Source organism: Cupressus sempervirens, chromosome 7 (assembly GCF_028749045.1).
Source record: "Cupressus sempervirens isolate cs-2001-9-10 chromosome 7, ASM2874904v1, whole genome shotgun sequence".
In the NCBI taxonomy this organism is placed as follows: Eukaryota; Viridiplantae; Streptophyta; class Pinopsida; order Cupressales; family Cupressaceae; genus Cupressus; species Cupressus sempervirens.
Window position 1 is genome coordinate 51,300,512 of NC_143124.1, and position 17,578 is coordinate 51,318,089.

At 39.0% G+C, this 17,578-nt stretch overlaps 1 pseudogene across 1 annotated transcript in view; it reads left to right on the plus strand.

Moving 5' to 3' along the window:
• Positions 1-17,578, plus strand: part of LOC149545432 (protein STRICTOSIDINE SYNTHASE-LIKE 6-like) — a 175,126-nt pseudogene that overhangs the window by 125,975 nt on the left and 31,573 nt on the right. The gene's annotated exons all lie outside the window — the stretch shown is intronic.

Here is a 17,578-nt window from a genome sequence, read left to right on the forward strand (position 1 = left end):
AATTTGGGAAAAAAATGTTTACAAGTTTATCAAAATCGCTGGTTGGTCAGATTTATAGTTAAAACATGAAAGCAGATGACATTGTTCATTCCCTTGTACATATAAAGGAGCAAACCCACAGTTCAGACCGTCAACCAGAATAACCTTCGATTGAAAGTTTGTAACAACACCCCAATAGAATAATAATGAAATCCAGAGTCTTCAACAAAATTTTCACTATTGATATTTATATTTTATGATTGTTTAGTCCTTCACTATTTTATATTAAAAAATTTAGGTAAATGATAGGAAGATATGCAGATGGTATTCCATAAATAGAATCAGGACCATTGGTCTGAATAAATTCCCAAATCATTGAATCTTTATTTCCAAACATGGTAACCAACTGATGCAGGAGTATCCAGAGGTATAAGGACAATCCTGTGTCACCCAAAAAAAAAAAAAAAGTACTTAGACTTAGTTTCTATTTCATGTGTTCTCATTTCTGGATATCCATTTGGGTCAAATAAAGGTTTCAACTCTCACAGTTCCACTATCAGTGTTCTATGTTAGAGTATTTGAGCACCTTGGGATACGTGAAAATGCCTAAAAAACAGGGGTATGTAATTGAGCCATCATTTTGGTGAACTAGAGGGTGTAAATTGGTTAGATGATTGTAATTGTAATTTAGAACATTCCAGAAAAAGAATCAGGCCAAAAGTCTCCACGGTTTGAAAGTTATTGCAGTTTTTCGATTTTTAGAGACTTAAAAATGCTTCAAAGTCAGATTCAAGGCATTAAATGACCTCGAATAGGGCCAAAAAATGGGGGACGAGCAAAGCTGGTCCATAGGGCTACAGAGCGCTTCGAGATCTTTTTGGAAATGTAAACGGTTCATCAATCGGAGCTACGGTTCAAAAGATATGCCTCTCGGAAGTTCGGTTACCGTTTCTGGATACTTCTAATTTTTTGCCGACTTCTAATGCGGCTTCTGAAGCCTTCTATTTGGTTGGTGGATGCCAACTAGCACTTTTTGGAATGTATTCCTAATCTTTAACCCTTTGGGGTCTATTTAAGGACTTTTTTGGCATTGTAAAAGGCAATTCAGAGTGGAGTTTGAGAGAAGGAACTGGGAGAAGAAATTATCTCCTGAGTTATACTATTGTAAGCCCATAGGGCATGTTTTGAAGTCCATTTTCTCTGTATTGCATGTAATAACATATTTACATCCGTAAATAAAATGCTTCCTTTCTTGTTGTGTCCATTCTGTGCTTGGGTCATGTCCCCATCTAGTGGTATCAGAGTGGGTTTTCTAGAGTGTGTAGACAGAGTGCTGACTGTGAGGCAGTTTGCACTAGGACTGTGTGGTTGTGGGTTTGAAGATGCCTCCACGAAGAGAGTGTGGTGGAAGAGCCAGAGCTATTAATCCTGAGGAGGTTAGAGCCCTCCAAAGGAAAGTCCAAGCATTGCAGGAGGAGCTCTGTAGGGGAGCAAATGTTGCTGCAGGTGACGAAAGTGAGGACGACAATGAAGAAGAATTTGGACCAGAAGAGGAAGTTGACAGGGAAGTTTTGCATCAGGAAGAGGAAAGACTTTTTAGGGCCATTGCTAAGTTTAGGAAAAGACCTACAATTGATGTGGGTGTATTTTCAGGAAATCTGAAACCAGATGAGTTGATCAACTGGATCAATGAACTGGAAGAGTACTTTGAATATGAGGATATCAGGGATTCGGATAGGGTTAAGTTTGCAAAGGCCAAACTGAAAGGCCATGCCAAGATCTCGTGGCAAAATGTTCAATTGGAAAGAAACAGAAGAGGAAAGGATAAGATCTCAAAGTGGATCGTATGGTGGACAAATTGAAGAAGCAGTTCATTCTTGTTGACTATGAGCTTGATCTGTTTAAGAAGATGCATGGGTTGAAGCAAGAAGGAAGATCAGTCCAGGAATATACGGATGATTTCTACCGACTTCTAATTAGAGCCGCGCATGCAGAAGCAAATAAGGAGAAGGTTGCTCATTATATCAGTGGGTTGCGACCTAGCATCCAGGAGGAATTAAGTGTGGTAAGAATAACCAGTGTTGAAGAAGCATACCAGTTTGCACTACGAGTTGAAGAAAAGCTAAATAAAAGGTTTGAAGGGAGACAAAGAGGGTGCGGTTAAGGAGGAAGGGGCAATGGTAAGTCATCTGGAGGTCGAAATGAGACCCAAAAGAAAAATGAAGATGTGGGTACTAGTAGGAACCAGAGGAATGAGGGTTTCAATCGCTCCCATGATCAAGACTTTGAAAATTAGAGAGGAAGAGGTAGAGGACGTGGACAAGGAAGATGAGGCTTCCGCGGTACCTGTTTCCATTGCAATGAAGAAGGTCATCGTGCCTTTGAATGCCCTCAACGTCAAGAAAGGATAGATAGGAGAACTGAAGGCCAAGCTAGGATTGCTCATGTCGATGAGGATTCACAATCATCACATTCAGAGGATGCAGAAAGAGGAGAGACTTTAGTAAATGAAAGGGTCCTACTAAGTGGTGAGATTGAACCAGGACAAAGGAGGAGTTTATTTCGTACCAAGTGCAAGTGTGAGGATAAATGTTGTGATGTAATCATTGATGGTGGTAGCACTAATAACTTGGTATCAGAGGAGATGGTCTCTAAGTTGAAGCTCAAGAGGGAGAAACACCACCAGCCCTATCAGATTGCTTGGGTGAAGGATGATCATAAGGTCCTAGTAAGTGAACAATGTTTAGTGAAGTTCAAAATTGGGACTTACCATGATGAAGTTCTCTATGATATTATTCCAATGGATATTTGTCGTCTATTGTTGGGTAGACTGTGGCAGTTTGATAGGCATGCAGTACATGATGGTCATGCAAACACATACTCTCTAACAAAGGATGGAGTTCGCCACAAATTGAAGTCCATGAAGAAGGAAGGCGAAAAGGTATGTAGCAGTGCTAGGATTTGTTTTTTTGATGGAAGGAAGTGTTTAGATAGCATGAAAGATTAGCATATGTGTTATGCTTTGATTCCTAGAAAAGATAAGGAAGGTAGTAGTGAAATACCATTTGAAGTTTCAGTTTTATTAGGTGAGTTTGGAGATGTCATCTCTGATAATGTTCCAAAAGGATTGTCACCGGTAAGGCAAATCAGTCATCAGATAGATTTAATCCCAAGAGCTAGTTTACCTAACAAGGCTTCTCACAGGATGACTCCTACTCAAACAGAGGAGCTAAATAGATAGGTTAAGGAGCTATTGAGGAAGGGATTAATTCGGGAGAGCTTGAGTCCATGTGCAGTACTTGCAGTACTGGCACCAAAGAAGGATGGAGAGTGGAGGATGTGTACAGACTCTCGAGCTATAAACAGGATAACCATCAAGTATCGATTTCCTTTGCCAAGAATGGATGATCTTATGGATTGCTTGAGTGGAGCTCAGTACTTCAAAAAGATAGATCTCAAAAGTGGCTATCATCAAATACGGATACAAGAAGGAGATGAGTGGAAAACTGCCTTCAAGACCAAGGAGGGTCTTTATGAGTGGTTAGTCATGCCCTTTGGATTGATGAATGCCCCAAGCACCTTCATGTGGCTTATGACAGAGGTACTTAAGAAGTTTTTGGGAAATTTGTTATTTTCTATTTAGATAATATTTTAATTTTCAGAAAGACTTTGGAAGAACAGTTATTGCATATTCGTAGTGTCCTTGAAAGGTTAAGGGAAGAGAAACTGTTAATTAATCTGAAGAAGTGTATCTTTGGAAAAAGGGAGTTAGTCTACTTGGAGTTTGTTATATCACCTGATGGTCTTAAAATGGATCCAGAAAAGGTAAAAGCCATCTGGAATGGCCTATTCCAAGATCCGCTACTGAGGTAAGATCATTTCATGGTCTGGTTAGTTTTTATAGAAAGTTCATTAAGAATTTCAGTGGCATATCTACACCCCTGATTGACACAATAAGAGGGGATAGAAAAGAGTTCAAGTGGATTGCAGCAGCTGCGAGAAGTTTTGAATTGCTGAAGACGAAGGTGACGAAACAACCTATGTTGGTACTTCCAGATTTTAGAAAGGTGTTCCAAGTGGATTGTGATGCTAGTGGCAATGCTATTGGAGCTGTATTGAGCCAAGAAGGTAAGCCTATTGCATATTTTAGTGAAAAATTGAATGATGCAAAGAAGAAGTATTTTGTTTATGATCAAGAGTTCTATGCAATAGTTCAGGCTTTAATGAAATGGAGACATTATTTATTGCCAAAGGAATTTGTTTTATATACTAATCACCAGGCATTACAATACCTAAATAGCCAAGGTAAATTGAACTAGAGGCATATGAAGTGGGTAGAGTTTTTGCAGAGCTATACATTTGTGTTGAAGCATAGAAGTGGAAAATCTAACAGGGTTGCAGATGCATTAAGCAGGAGGCAATTGTTGTTTATAGTAATGCAGGTTGAAGTAGTTAGATTTGATGAACTCAAGAATTTGTACCCTGAGGATCCTGATTTTGCTAAAGCATGGAAAGCTTGTAAAGAGCCTGTTGCTGTAGACAGAACCAAGTGGCTAGACTATTTGATTCAGGATGGTATGTTGTTCAAGGGTAGTCAATTATGCATTCCAAGGAGTTCCATGAGGGTAAATCTGATTAAGGAGAAGCATAGTGGAGGGATGGCAGGACATTTTGGTCAAGACAAGACCATTGCCATTCTTAGAGAACATTATTTTTGGCCTCAGATATCACAGGATGTGAAGAAGTTTGTACAAAGTTGTCAGGTTTGTCAAGTGGCTAAGGGATTTAGTCACAATACTGGACTATATCAGCCATTGCCTGTTCCATCAAAGCCATGGGAGGACATAAGTATGGATTTTGTTCTTGGATTGCCGAGGACACAAAGGGATAATGACTCAGTATTTGTGGTGGTTGATAGGTTCTCCAAAATGACACATTTTATTCCTTGCCACAAAACTCATGATGCTGTCCATATTGCAGACTTGTTTTTCAGAGAGGTAGTGAGACTACATGGTATCCCAAGGAGTATAGTTTCTGACAGGGATACTAAATTTGTAGGGTATTTCTAGAGGACATTGTGGAAGAAGTTGAGAACGGACTTGAAATTCAGTTCTACACATCACCCGCAGACTGACGGTCAAACAGAAGTGGTAAACAGAAGTTTGGGCAATTTACTGAGATGTTTAGTTGGGGATAAGCCCAAGGGATGGCATTTGATTCTATCACAAGCGGAATTTTCTTACAATAACTTTGTAAATAGGAGTACTGGAAAATTACCATTCCAAATTGTATATGGAAATAGCCCAAGGACTGCACCAGAATTAAGGAAGATAGAGCAAGGGGAGAGGACAAGTGCTTTAGCAAAAGAGTTTGCTGAACATATCAAGCGCCTACATGAGGAGGTCCAGGCACACATTACCAAGATGAATCAAGAGTATAAAGCTAGGGCTGATCAAAGGAGAAGACATAAGGAGTTCCAAGTAGGGGATCTAGTCATGGTACACTTAAGAAAGGAGAGATTTCCAATAGGTACTTACAACAAGCTAAAGATGAAGAAATTTGGCCCTTGCAAAATTCAGAAGAAACATGACTCAGGAAATGCATATGAGGTGGAGTTACCAGATGGAATTCACATTTCTCCTATCTTCAACATTGCAGACTTAACAGAGTATCATGATGATGGTGTAGATGAGGGTTTGATGTTAGAGTCATGTCCAATTTCTACTTCTAAGAAGGAGGAGATAGAAGACATTCTAGATCATCATGTGGGTAGGAGTACCAGAAATAGGCAGTATGAAGAGTATTTGGTTAAGTGGAAAGGCCGACTGATTGAGGACTCAACTTGGATATCAGCAGCTGAGGTTTCCCATTTGAGATTTCCTCTACCATCTATAAAGTGATAGGGTCACTTTTCAATCTACCTTGGGTGTCTGATGCAAGAGCATCCAGAGGTATAAGGGAAATCTTGTGTCACCCAAAAAAAAAAAATGTACTTAAACTTAGTTTTGATTTCATGTGTTTTCATTTTTGGATACCCATTTGGGTCAAATAAAGGTTCCAACTCTCACAATTCTACTATCAGTGTTCTAGGTTAGAGTATTTGAGCACCTTGGGATACGTGAAAATGCCTAAAAAATAGGAGTATGTAATTGAGCCATCATTTTGGTGAACTAGAAAGTTTAAATTGGTTAGATGATTGTAATTGTAATTTAGAACATTCCAGAAAAAGAATCAGGTCAAAAGTCTCTGTGGTTTGAAAGTTATTGCAGTTTTTCAGTTTTTGGAGACCTCCTAAGAATGCTTCAAAGTTAGATTTAGTGCATTAAATGACCTCGAATAGGGCCAAAAATGGGGGATGAGAAAAGCCTGTTCATAGGGCTATAGAGCACTTCGAGAGCTTTCCAGAAATGTAAACGGTTTGTCAATCGGAGCTACGGTTCAAAAGTTATGCCTCCTGAAAGTTCGGTTACCGTTTCTAGATTCTTCTAGTTTTTTTCCAACTTCTAATGCGGCTTCTGGAGCCTTCTATTTGGTCGGTAGATGCCAACTAGCACTTTCTAGAATGTATTCCTAATCCTTAACCCTTTGGGGTCTATTTAAGGACTTTTTTTGGCATTGTAAAAGGTAGTTCGGAGTGGAGTTTGAGAGAAGGAATTGGGAGAAGAAATTATCTCCTGAGTTATACTATTGTAAGCCCATAGGGCATTTTTTGAAGTCCATTTTCTCTGTATTGCATGTAATAGCATATTTACATCTGTAAATAAAATTTTCCCTTTCTTGTTGTGTCCATTTTGTGCTTGGGTCATGTGCCCATCACCAACCCTAAATAGGCTTGTAAATTTATTCCTTTTGGGCTCTTTCCAAGGTTTGCTTTTTGTTCAAATTCAAAATAACAGAGCGTCATGCAGTTGTGGGTGCAGACTCAAAGTTTAGAAAAGCATTTAGATTTTCTGTTGGTGATTTATAATATTGATGCAGGAGCATCCTGAGCTTTCTTACAATTCACATGTTGGGGAAGTTTGGCTTTGGAGTTGTGGATTCGGTCACCAAAGAAGTGGCTCGGTCACTATTGGGTATAGTTTATGCCTATGAGCTTGGCATGCTTTGTGAGCTCGACATACACTATGGAGCTCGACAATGCTTGGGAGCTCGACATGGTCTGTGGTGCTCGATTTTCACTGCGAGCTCAGCGATGCTTGAGAATTTACTAGTGCTTGGCTTTGTTTTGCTGACACTCGGCTTGGTCTAGGTTTTTGTTGGTGTCGAGTTGTTTGTGAGCCAACTTCTAGCATTTAGTTTCTGTATGGGTATTTAAGTGAGTGTTGTAGTTGACTTGTGGCTTGACCTATAATTAATGTAAGGGATTTAATTTAGTTTGTAATGAGCTGGGTCCACTTGTGGCTTAGTTGAGTATAAGTAAGGGGTTTTTTAGAGTCTTTAGGTAGTTATTATCATCTAGCTTGGAGAAGGGATGAAGTGTGAATGTGAATTTTGAAGAGCTAGGGTTGTGACCAGAGAACCAGAGGATTGCTTGATGGACCTGAGGGTACAATTGTGGATTCTTCTTGGTGTTCTTATCCAGTTTTGGATTTGGACTAGCTGAGATTGGGATTGAGTTTGTAAGTTGGATCTTGTGAGATCTTGCAGAACTATTATTTGTAATTGTTGTTTGTATTTGGCCCTAACCCAGAAGGCCTTACATCTGGGTATATTGCAGGGCATATGCACCGAGTTGTGGTGCCAAAAAGGTGACAACAAATTTTTTTTTTTCCTATTTTAAACAGCGCGTACGCGCTATAGCGCGCACGCGATTTTAAAAAAAAAAAAAGTATGTATGATGGGCTGCAAACCCGCAGCCCATCATTTTCATTACCATTTTCTTTTACTCCTACAGTGAGCAGCGCGTACGCGAGTTGAAGACTCAACATTTCACCACCATTTGCCAAAATGCCTCCTCGTCAATGAAATCCAAGACCACAAGCGCACCCACGACAACGCCGTAAGTGATATAAACCTAACTTTGCATTGTTTGATATATTTTTCATATTGTTTTGTAAGTTTTTTATATTCTTTTATAGGGTTTTTACAAATTTCATTTAGATTTGTTTATTTATTTGAATTTCAATTGATTTTTTATCAGGAAATGTTCATAATCAACCAGAAAATCCACAAGAACATCAAAACCCTCAAAAACCCCAAAACCAAAACCTTCCTCAAGAAGAACAAATTCCACAACCTGAACTAATTGCAAGACCTCCACCAGGCACACAAGAAAATCTAAGAAATGAAATAGAGAGAGGCAAAACTGAATTAGAAGGAATCATTGCTCGGTTGAAAGAATCCGGACAAACCAATCCAATGAGGGCTCAATTGGCATCATCCCTCGAATCCATTAACACTCAGATAGCCTCAGTTAGTGGTCAGTTAGATATTTGGTGGGCTAAGAGGGATGAACAAAAAAGATTTTATGCAAATAAATTTTCATATGAGGATGTTAAAAAAAAGGAAATACCAAAAAGTAGTATATGTGCATTATTTAGAAAACTCGGTGAGCAAAATACTGTTAGAGAGGGTACTAAACGATTCCCCATCCATTGGTGCATACATGATGCTATTAGAAATAATTTTTGGGATAGATGGTGGATGGTTTTTGATGCCCCTCGCAACAATCATGAGGTCCCCATGTATTCTTTGAAAAAATTATATTGTGAGTTTGTCCTTGGGGAGATCCCCAATTATTTTGATATGTTAGACTCCCAGGGTAGAGGTGGGGGGTCATCATTTGAGAGACCCGGAGCACGTCGTGACCCTAATGTAGTTAGGGCACCCATGGTCCATCCACAGCGTGAGCATGTGATTATTCCTTCAGTTGTGAAGGAACATGTAGAGGCCAGCACTCTAGGGACCATTAATGCTTTGACACAGACCCTCATCCATTCCATGAGCCCATTAGTTGAGGGGGAGCCTTCTATATGTCGTGGTCACATGTGCACTTCATGTGGATCCCTATGCACATTTGGCACTCATGTCGGAGATGGTGCAGATGATGGGCTTGTCACCGATCAGTTCCTGAATGAGACATTTGGCATTGACACACAGGTAAATTACTAATTTGATCACATTTCATACGTATAGTGAATGATTAATTAATTAGGATTTATTGACATTGTTCAAAATTTAGGGTCAAAGTGTTCCTGGGCCTCGCAGTGATCCTCCAGGCCCATTTTTTGTCCCTTCGACGAGTCCTGAGGTATGTATCAATTTAATCATTTTAATTAATACATATATTTATTACATAATCATATTAAGGATTGACCAAAAAAAATATGCATGTGCATCAGTTCTCCACAGGACCCTCAACCTTTACCACAGATGCAAAGCAGAGACATCATACGAGCTTCACACAGGTACAGTTGTTTCATGTTAATTTAATTCATTTGATTATATATATTCCATGTTTCATGTTATATATAACGTGTATTGTATGACATGCAGCTCATGATGTCGGACACACCTCCTCATCTGCGACAGTCTATTAATAGTGGAGTGGCCGTAGCTGTGGCTAGCTCACAGCCACTGACGGAGGTATGAAAGAATTTTCTTCGTTTTAGTTTTTTTTTATAATAGTTAATCTCAAAATTTCTAATGTTATTTATAAGTGATTATATTTATTGAATTGTTGTAGAGTCTTGTCATGCCTGATTGTCCACGAGCATTTGAGGTGGACTTACAGAGTGACTATTTGTTGGTGGTAAGAAAATAATTGATTTTATGAGTACATATATTTGATTTCAACGTATAATAAATATTGATTCATATCTACTTTCTTTGTATTAGTTGGACCTGGAGAAGAGCCTCAACAAGAGGTCAAGTGAGCGTGTCAAGAAGGCCCCATCATCTCCACTGTCTCCCTCCACACGACGGCAGAGCATGTCGAGAGACTTGTTTCCTTCCCCTCGTGGGAAGGAAAAGATGTAGTTGAGATATTTGATACATATATATAGAGACTTGTTTCCTTCTCCATGTATATATATAAGCATCTGAGAGACATATTCGATACACATTTGATGTACATATGACATTCTATATTTGATGTATGACATATTTGATGTATGACATTATTGGTTAATATATGATATGTTTGTTCATATATGAAATTTACTGTTATCATAATATATTATGTGTTTGTTAATGTATATGACATTATTGGTTATCATTTTATATTATATGTTTGTTCATGTATGACGTTAAATTAGATATGTTCGTGTATGACATTAAATTAGATATGTGCATGTATGAAATTAAATTCAATTGCTAGAGAGTTGCCATTATGTCTACCAACTAGTAGATGTTCTTTTTTGCTTTATTAGTATTTCTCAAAAACTACAAAGAAGCTGTTTCTGGTAGTATCTACTATAGTCCTACTCAAATATGTTTTCAAAAATACTTAATATGGCAAAGAAATGTCTATGGAAAGCTTGTCAAATAGGATATTAAAGAACTAAATGTGGATAGTCATTAGTACCCACCAATAAGAACACAAACATCTTTCTCAAGCAAGCCATATGACATTAGCAAGTAATTTATAAATTTCCTTTGCAAATAACTAGAAGATGCTATGAATCTTAATACAGAGTTAATCATGAACTCATTATTCCATCCAAGAAGCATATATCACCCTAAGCCAATTAACCGACAAGAATAAAATTAATTCAATTTCAACAAAATTTTGAGTATAACAAGCATCTTAGGGATTCTTACAAGAATTAACACGATGTTCACAAGAGCATTACAAGTTCTTGTAATGCTATTTCACATATTGTAATCATATTCAGTTTTGAATGGCCATTTGTGTTACAAGCATATATGTTCTTTAAGGTCTTTTAATTCTAGACATGAATTTTAATATGAAGCTTTTTTATGACAACCCACTCAATGCATATATCGTTGTTCCACATTATGCTAATTTGACTTTCATTGGTTGATTTGGGTCTAGACATGACGTTATTAACTACCTTTTTTATATATTATTTTTTTGTAGTGAGGTTCTGGCCTGAATGAATGTATTAATCATCAAAGTTGTGAACCTTGGTCAAGATCCTTACAAATATATTTTCAAATTGGACCTCAAATAGTTTTCTCAGTCACCCCCTATACACAGATACTGAAATTGTAGTTAATTACAAAATTAATACTGAATTAACACAAGTTTAATTAAGAAGTATTATGTACCTCTATAGGCTAGATTATTATTGACTGGGAAGCTTTATCTTAGAGCAGTTGGTTTCGTAAATCTTTAGCGCAATGACAGTCTTATGGAATGTGGAATTAGGTCTGCTAGCTAAGGAACGTTCTTTAAAAGGTAGAGGAAACTCAAGACTCACATGTTTCCAATCAATATAAATGTTTAAATCGCTTCTCTAATTTTTCTATTTATGATCTTCTTCAAACTTAACTTTCTAAATGCATTGATGGGGAAATAAAGATCTTCTAGGAACTAAAGGCTAATCATGTTTAATACTTACAATTCTCTATTTTTATCTAATAATTTAAAAAAGATTGTACAAGTGTTTTCAAAGAGCAACACTTGTCACTAACATCATAAGAAGGAATATCCAAGGAGTCTTACCACTGATCCCCCACCACCAAATTCAAGAGAAAACAAAATTCCACTACTAAAGAGATAGTAACAATGATCATCCCTAGTCTCTCCCTTATCACAAAATGATTACCATCAAAATTTGCATTTCCAATTGTGTCATGTGCGTTTAAGTGATAGTAACATTTTCACTCTCTTACCTAATGTCTCCCATTTTTGAAACTCCTGGGGAAGGGCAAGGCCATCTTCTCAGTACTTCAAAATACAACGAGTTCCATTTTTTCACATATTGATAATCGTTGACTTAAAGTATAGTTGAAGTATTGACAGCCCATAGATATGCCCCGTCAAAGATCACAGCCCTGTGGCATTTAGTGACCCATAGGGACATTCTGGTTCAGCATGCCTGAGAACGTTTGAGCATTGAAGGGGATAGGAAGAGGTTGGGGATAGGGTTTACCCGGCCACCCAGAGCTAATGGAGCAGACAGTTTGATCCCATGATGAAAGATGAGAGAGATTTGGCAGTTGGCAACTTTGTACTGGCCAACACTACAAGTTTCAGCATCACCCGAGATGGCATTGTAGAATGAAAATGGAATGTGATCTCCAAAAAGTGAGAGAGGTTATTGTAGGTCTCTACAACAAAGCTCTGTAGGAACTAGAATCCCATCCATACCTCGCACGAGCTCCAAGATATGCCCCGTCAAAGATCGCAGCCCTATGGCATTTAGTGACCCTTGGGGACATTTCGGATTGGTGTGCCTGAGAACGTTCGAGCACTGAAGAGGATAGGATGAGGTTGGGGATAGGGTTTACCTGGCCACCTGGAGCTAATGGAGCAGACAGTTCGATCCCACAACGAAAGGTGAGAGAGATTTGGCAGTTGGAAACTTTGAACTGGCCCACACTGCAAGTTTCAGCATCACCCGAGATGGCGTTCTAAAATGAAAATAAAATGTGATCTCCAAAAAGTGAGAGAGGTTATTGTAGGTCTCCACAACACGGTCATGTAGGAACTAGAATCGCATCCATACCTTGCACAAGCTCCGAGATATGCCCCGTCAAAGATCGCAGCCCTATGGCATTTAGTGACCCTTGGGGACATTTTGGATTGGCGTGCCTGAGAACGTTCGAGCACTGAAGGAGATAGGACGAGGTTGGGGATAGGGTTTACCCATCCACCTGGAGCTAACGAAGCAGACAGTTCGATCCCACGACGAAAGGTGAGAGAGATTTGGCAGTTGGCAACTTTGTACTGGCCCACACTACAAGTTTCAGCATCACCCGAGATGGCATTGTAAAAAAAAAATGAAGTGTGATCTCCAAAAAGTGAGAGAGGTTATTGTAGGTCTCCGCAACACAGTCCTGTAGGAACTAGAATTGCATCCATACCTCACACAAGCTCCAAGATATTCCCCGTCAAAGATCGCAGCCCTGTGGCATTTAGTGACCCTTAGGGACATTTTGGTTCAGCGTGCCTGAGAACGTTCGAGCACTGAAGGGGATAGGAAGAGGTTGGAGATAAGGTTTACTCAGCCACTCGGAGTTAATGGAGCAGATAGTTTGATCCCACGACGAAAGATGAGAGAGATTTGGTAGTACAAGTTTCAGCATCACCCGAGATGGCATTGTAGAATGAAAATGGAATGTGATCTCCAAAAAGTGAGAGAGGTTATTGTATGGCTCTGCAACATAGTCCTATAGGAATTGGAATCTCATCCATATCTGGCACGAGCTCCGAGATATGCCTAGTCAAAGATCACAGCCCTGTGGCATTTAGTGACCCTTAGGGACATTCTGGTTTGGCGTGCCTAAGAACATTCAAGCATTGAAGGGAACAAGACAAGGTTGGGGATAGGTTTTACCCGGCCACCCAGAGCTAATGGAGCAGACAGTTTGATCCCACGACGAAAGATGAGAGAGATTTGGCAGTTGGCAACTTTGTACTGGCCAACACTACAAGTTTTAGCATCACTCGAGATGGTGTTTTAAAATGAAAATAGAATGTGATCTCCAAAAAGTGAGAGAGGTTATTGTAGGTCTCCGCAACACAGTCTTGTAGGAACTAGAATTGCATCCATACCTTCAACGAGCTCCGAGATATGTCTCGTCAAAGATCGCAGCCCTGTGGCATTTAGTGACCCTTGGGGACATTCTAGATTGGCGTGCCTGAGAATGTTCGAGCACTAAAGGAGATTGGACGAGGTTGGGGATAGGGTTTACTCGGCCACCCAGAGCTAACAGAGCAAACAGTTCGCTCCCACGACGAAAGGTGAGAGAGATTTGGCAGTTGGCAACTTTGAACTGGCCAACACTACAAGTTTCAGCATCACTCGAGATGGTATTGTAAAATGAAAATAGAATGTGATCTCAAAAAAGTGAGAGAGGTTATTGTAGGTCTCTGCAACACGGTCCTGTAGGAACTAGAATCGCATCCATACCTCACACAAGCTCCGAGATATGCCCCATCAAAGATCACAGCCCTATGGCATTTAGTGACGCTTGGGGACATTTCGGATTGGCGTGCCTGAGAACGTTCGAGCACTGAAGGGGATAGGAAAAGGTTGGGGATAGGGTTTACCCAGCCACCTAGAGCTAACAGAGCAAACAGTTCGATCCCACGACGAAAGATGAGAGAGATTTGGCAGTTGGCAAATTTGAACTGGCCCACACTGCAAGTTTCAGCATCATCGAAGATGGCGTTGTAAAAAAAAAATGGAGTGTGATCTCCAAAAAGTGAGAGAGTTTATTTTAGGTCTTTGCAATACAGTCCTGTAGGAACTAGAATCGCATCCATACCTCACACGAGCTCCGAGATATGCCCCATCAAAGATCGCAGCCCTATGGCATTTAGTGACCCTTGGGGACATTCTGGATTGGCGTGCCTGAGAATGTTTGAGCACTGAAGGGGATGGGACGAGGTTGGGGATAGGGTTTACCCGACCACACGGAGCTAACGGAGTAGATAGTTCGATCCCACGAGGAAAGGTGAGAGAGATTTGGCAGTTGGCAACTTTGTACTAGCCAACATTGCAAGTTTCAGCATCACCCAAGATGGCATCGTAAATGAAAACGGAGTGTGATCTCCAAAAAGTGAGAGAGGTTGTTGTAGGTATCCAAAAAGAGTGTTTAAAAATGCAAAAACAGCGGGGGGTCCTTTGTATGGTTTGGGAGTTTGACCATTAAAACTAGAAATTGTCCTAGTAGTAAGTGCTAGTAATAGTTTTGAAATTTGATTGTTGAGTGTTGAGAAACTTCAAGTTTTGGATTTTTCTTGTTGGTTTGAGTCTATAATAACCATTTCCATTTGAAAAGTTGAGTGTTGAAACCATTTCAGAAGTATTTGCATAGTTTTCACTAAAATTTGAGTGCATAAAAAGGGGTATGTGATTGCTCCCAAGGTGGATTTAGTGTTTTCTCCAAACAAGAGTTGCATTTTATGTTTGAAGTCATCTAATATAACCAAAGTGAAGGTGGTTGAACAATTTTGAGGTTCTAGAGACGTTGCAAAGTAAGAGTTCTAGAAAGCCCTAGGGTAAAGGGGCTAGAAAGGAGGGTTTTGTAAAAACCATTGTAAAGTTGATCATGAGACCAAAAAAATAAAATAATCCTTTCATTTGAGTCATTTCTTAAGACTTTTTTGGGTCATGGGAGTTCAAAAAGTCAAGGGATTGTGAGTTGCTTTGTAAATGGCCTCAAACTAGGCCTAGTTGGCAGACTGAAATAGCCAGTTTTGAGTGATATTTTACAAAACAAGTGTAGTTGGTTTTGGAGTATATTTTAGAGTGAGGAAAAGGGTATTTTAATCACCCAATAGTTTAGGACTGGCAAGGGCTAGTTGGGACAAGCCTAGAAGAGGCAAAATTGAGAATGTGTAAGAGATGAGTTGCAAGAAACAACTACTATAGATGATGCAAATATTGACAAGTTTTAAAGCGAGGGGGAGGAAATCACTATTGAATCCTTCCTAAAAATCAATGTCTTATTAGATGAACCAATTAACACTTTGTTGAGGAGTTATGGACAAAATATGAAGGGACTAGGTACAATTGCACCTAAAAATACCCAACCAAAAAACTTGAACTAGCCAGTGGACTATTATAGGAGATAAAACCTTGAGCATACAAAAAACATTGATATTAGATTAAGCTTGCTAATGCAAGATTCACAACCAGATTGGTTGTAGGAGGTTGTCACAAACCTTGGGTAACCAAATACTTGTGGGGATGAAAATGTTTCCCTTTTAATTCCATCCCCACCACATGTTGACCCCAAGGACGTCATCTAATGCTTTGAAAATGGTGGCAACCATGATGAAATAAATAGTTAATAATTTTTTGATACCCAGGCCCAAAATGACTATGATGGAGATGATGATTTTATATGTTACATGCCACTAGACAGAAAACAACATAGTGGTTTACCCAGTAGATTCCTATAGCTACCAAAGAAAAGGATACAAACTTCTAAGGAACAAGAGAGACTAAGAAGTTATTTGAGGCTAATTCACTTTACATGAAGGAGAAGATCAAGGATAGGAAAGATGGGAGAGAGGAAAATATTGCAAGAAATGAGATCTTATATGCTATAGAGAGGGGAAAATGAGTTGTGGAGAAGGTTGCACTAAAGGAATAGAAGAGGAAAGAAAGAGAGGATAATATAAATGTTTGAAAGAGATATAGACCAAATATTGGAGGTGCACCTTCAACAAAATGTTTATCATAAAAAATAGAAACTAAAAAATCCAAAATTCAAACATAGGAAGGTCCAACTAGAATAATGACTTTAAATAACCAAATACCAAAGCCAAACAAAGGAAATGGGACATTTACCTTAAATGAATAAATTACATGAAGAAGGGTGGCTGGCTGTTTGGAAATCTACTTATTTTTCTTCTCTCCCTCCTGTCATCCAAGAGAACATGCAATGAAAGAAAAATATTGTCACAATAAGAAAATATGAAAAATATTGTTCTAGCTTTAAAAAAATTGGAGACATCAAAACATAAAATCTATGATTTAAACTAAATCTCATCACTTATGCATCATAACAATACGGTCCACCTTATTCATGTGGACAGTCTTGGGGAAGAGGTTGCAACAATGTATTTGAATCCAGTTGATCACTTTTTCTCTCTCTCCCTCTCTCTGTATTCAATCTAATGAGCCAACTGGATCTGCTCGACATTTTAATGTCTCAAGTATTGCCTCGTGGTCTGACTCGCGAACTCTCCAAAGATTCTTATTATGTGGTTTTCCACCATATTTTATCAAGTGGACATTTGATGCGACAACAAGATTTGAATACTGAAGAATCTTCCTCTCTGTTTGCCAATCCTCGAATAACCACAAGTTAGGGTTCTTCATAGAATATCGTCTAAGCCATGTGCCGGTTACAACCACCGCACCGACATGGTACTCTAAACCTTCACCATCTATATCCAAGTGATCCAATTTTTGTTTGGCTTGAACACAACGACACAAATAATAATCTATCCCTTCTTCATTGTCTTCAGGTGCAATAACAGCAAAAACATGGCCTACAGTGACAAATGTACAAAATGTGGTCATTAATTTAGAAAATACTTGCGTAAAAGTTATAAAGTTACATATTGAAATTACAAAGATATATAAATATATATATTACCAGGTTGCACTAGATCAGACAAGCGGTTAAAGTCAATAGACGATTCCATCTGTACCATTTCTAGTGCTTGTGGGGGATGATAGGTGTCAATTGGGTCCAAAACTCGTATATCCCATTTGTCCACCCATTCATTCAACTCACAGTCATCCCAATTTTCCTCTGCACATGATGGACAATAGCATGCCATTTTTCGTGTGTGGATACTCCATGAATCTGCATCAGAGCTTCTAAAAGAGTGCAACTCACTAGATCCTGTTAGTGTGCAACAATCCTGATATGGTGCAATGTTAGTATTATCTATCAACCAAAAAAATCTATGAACCGTAGACTCACCTTCCTTACCTGGACCCAT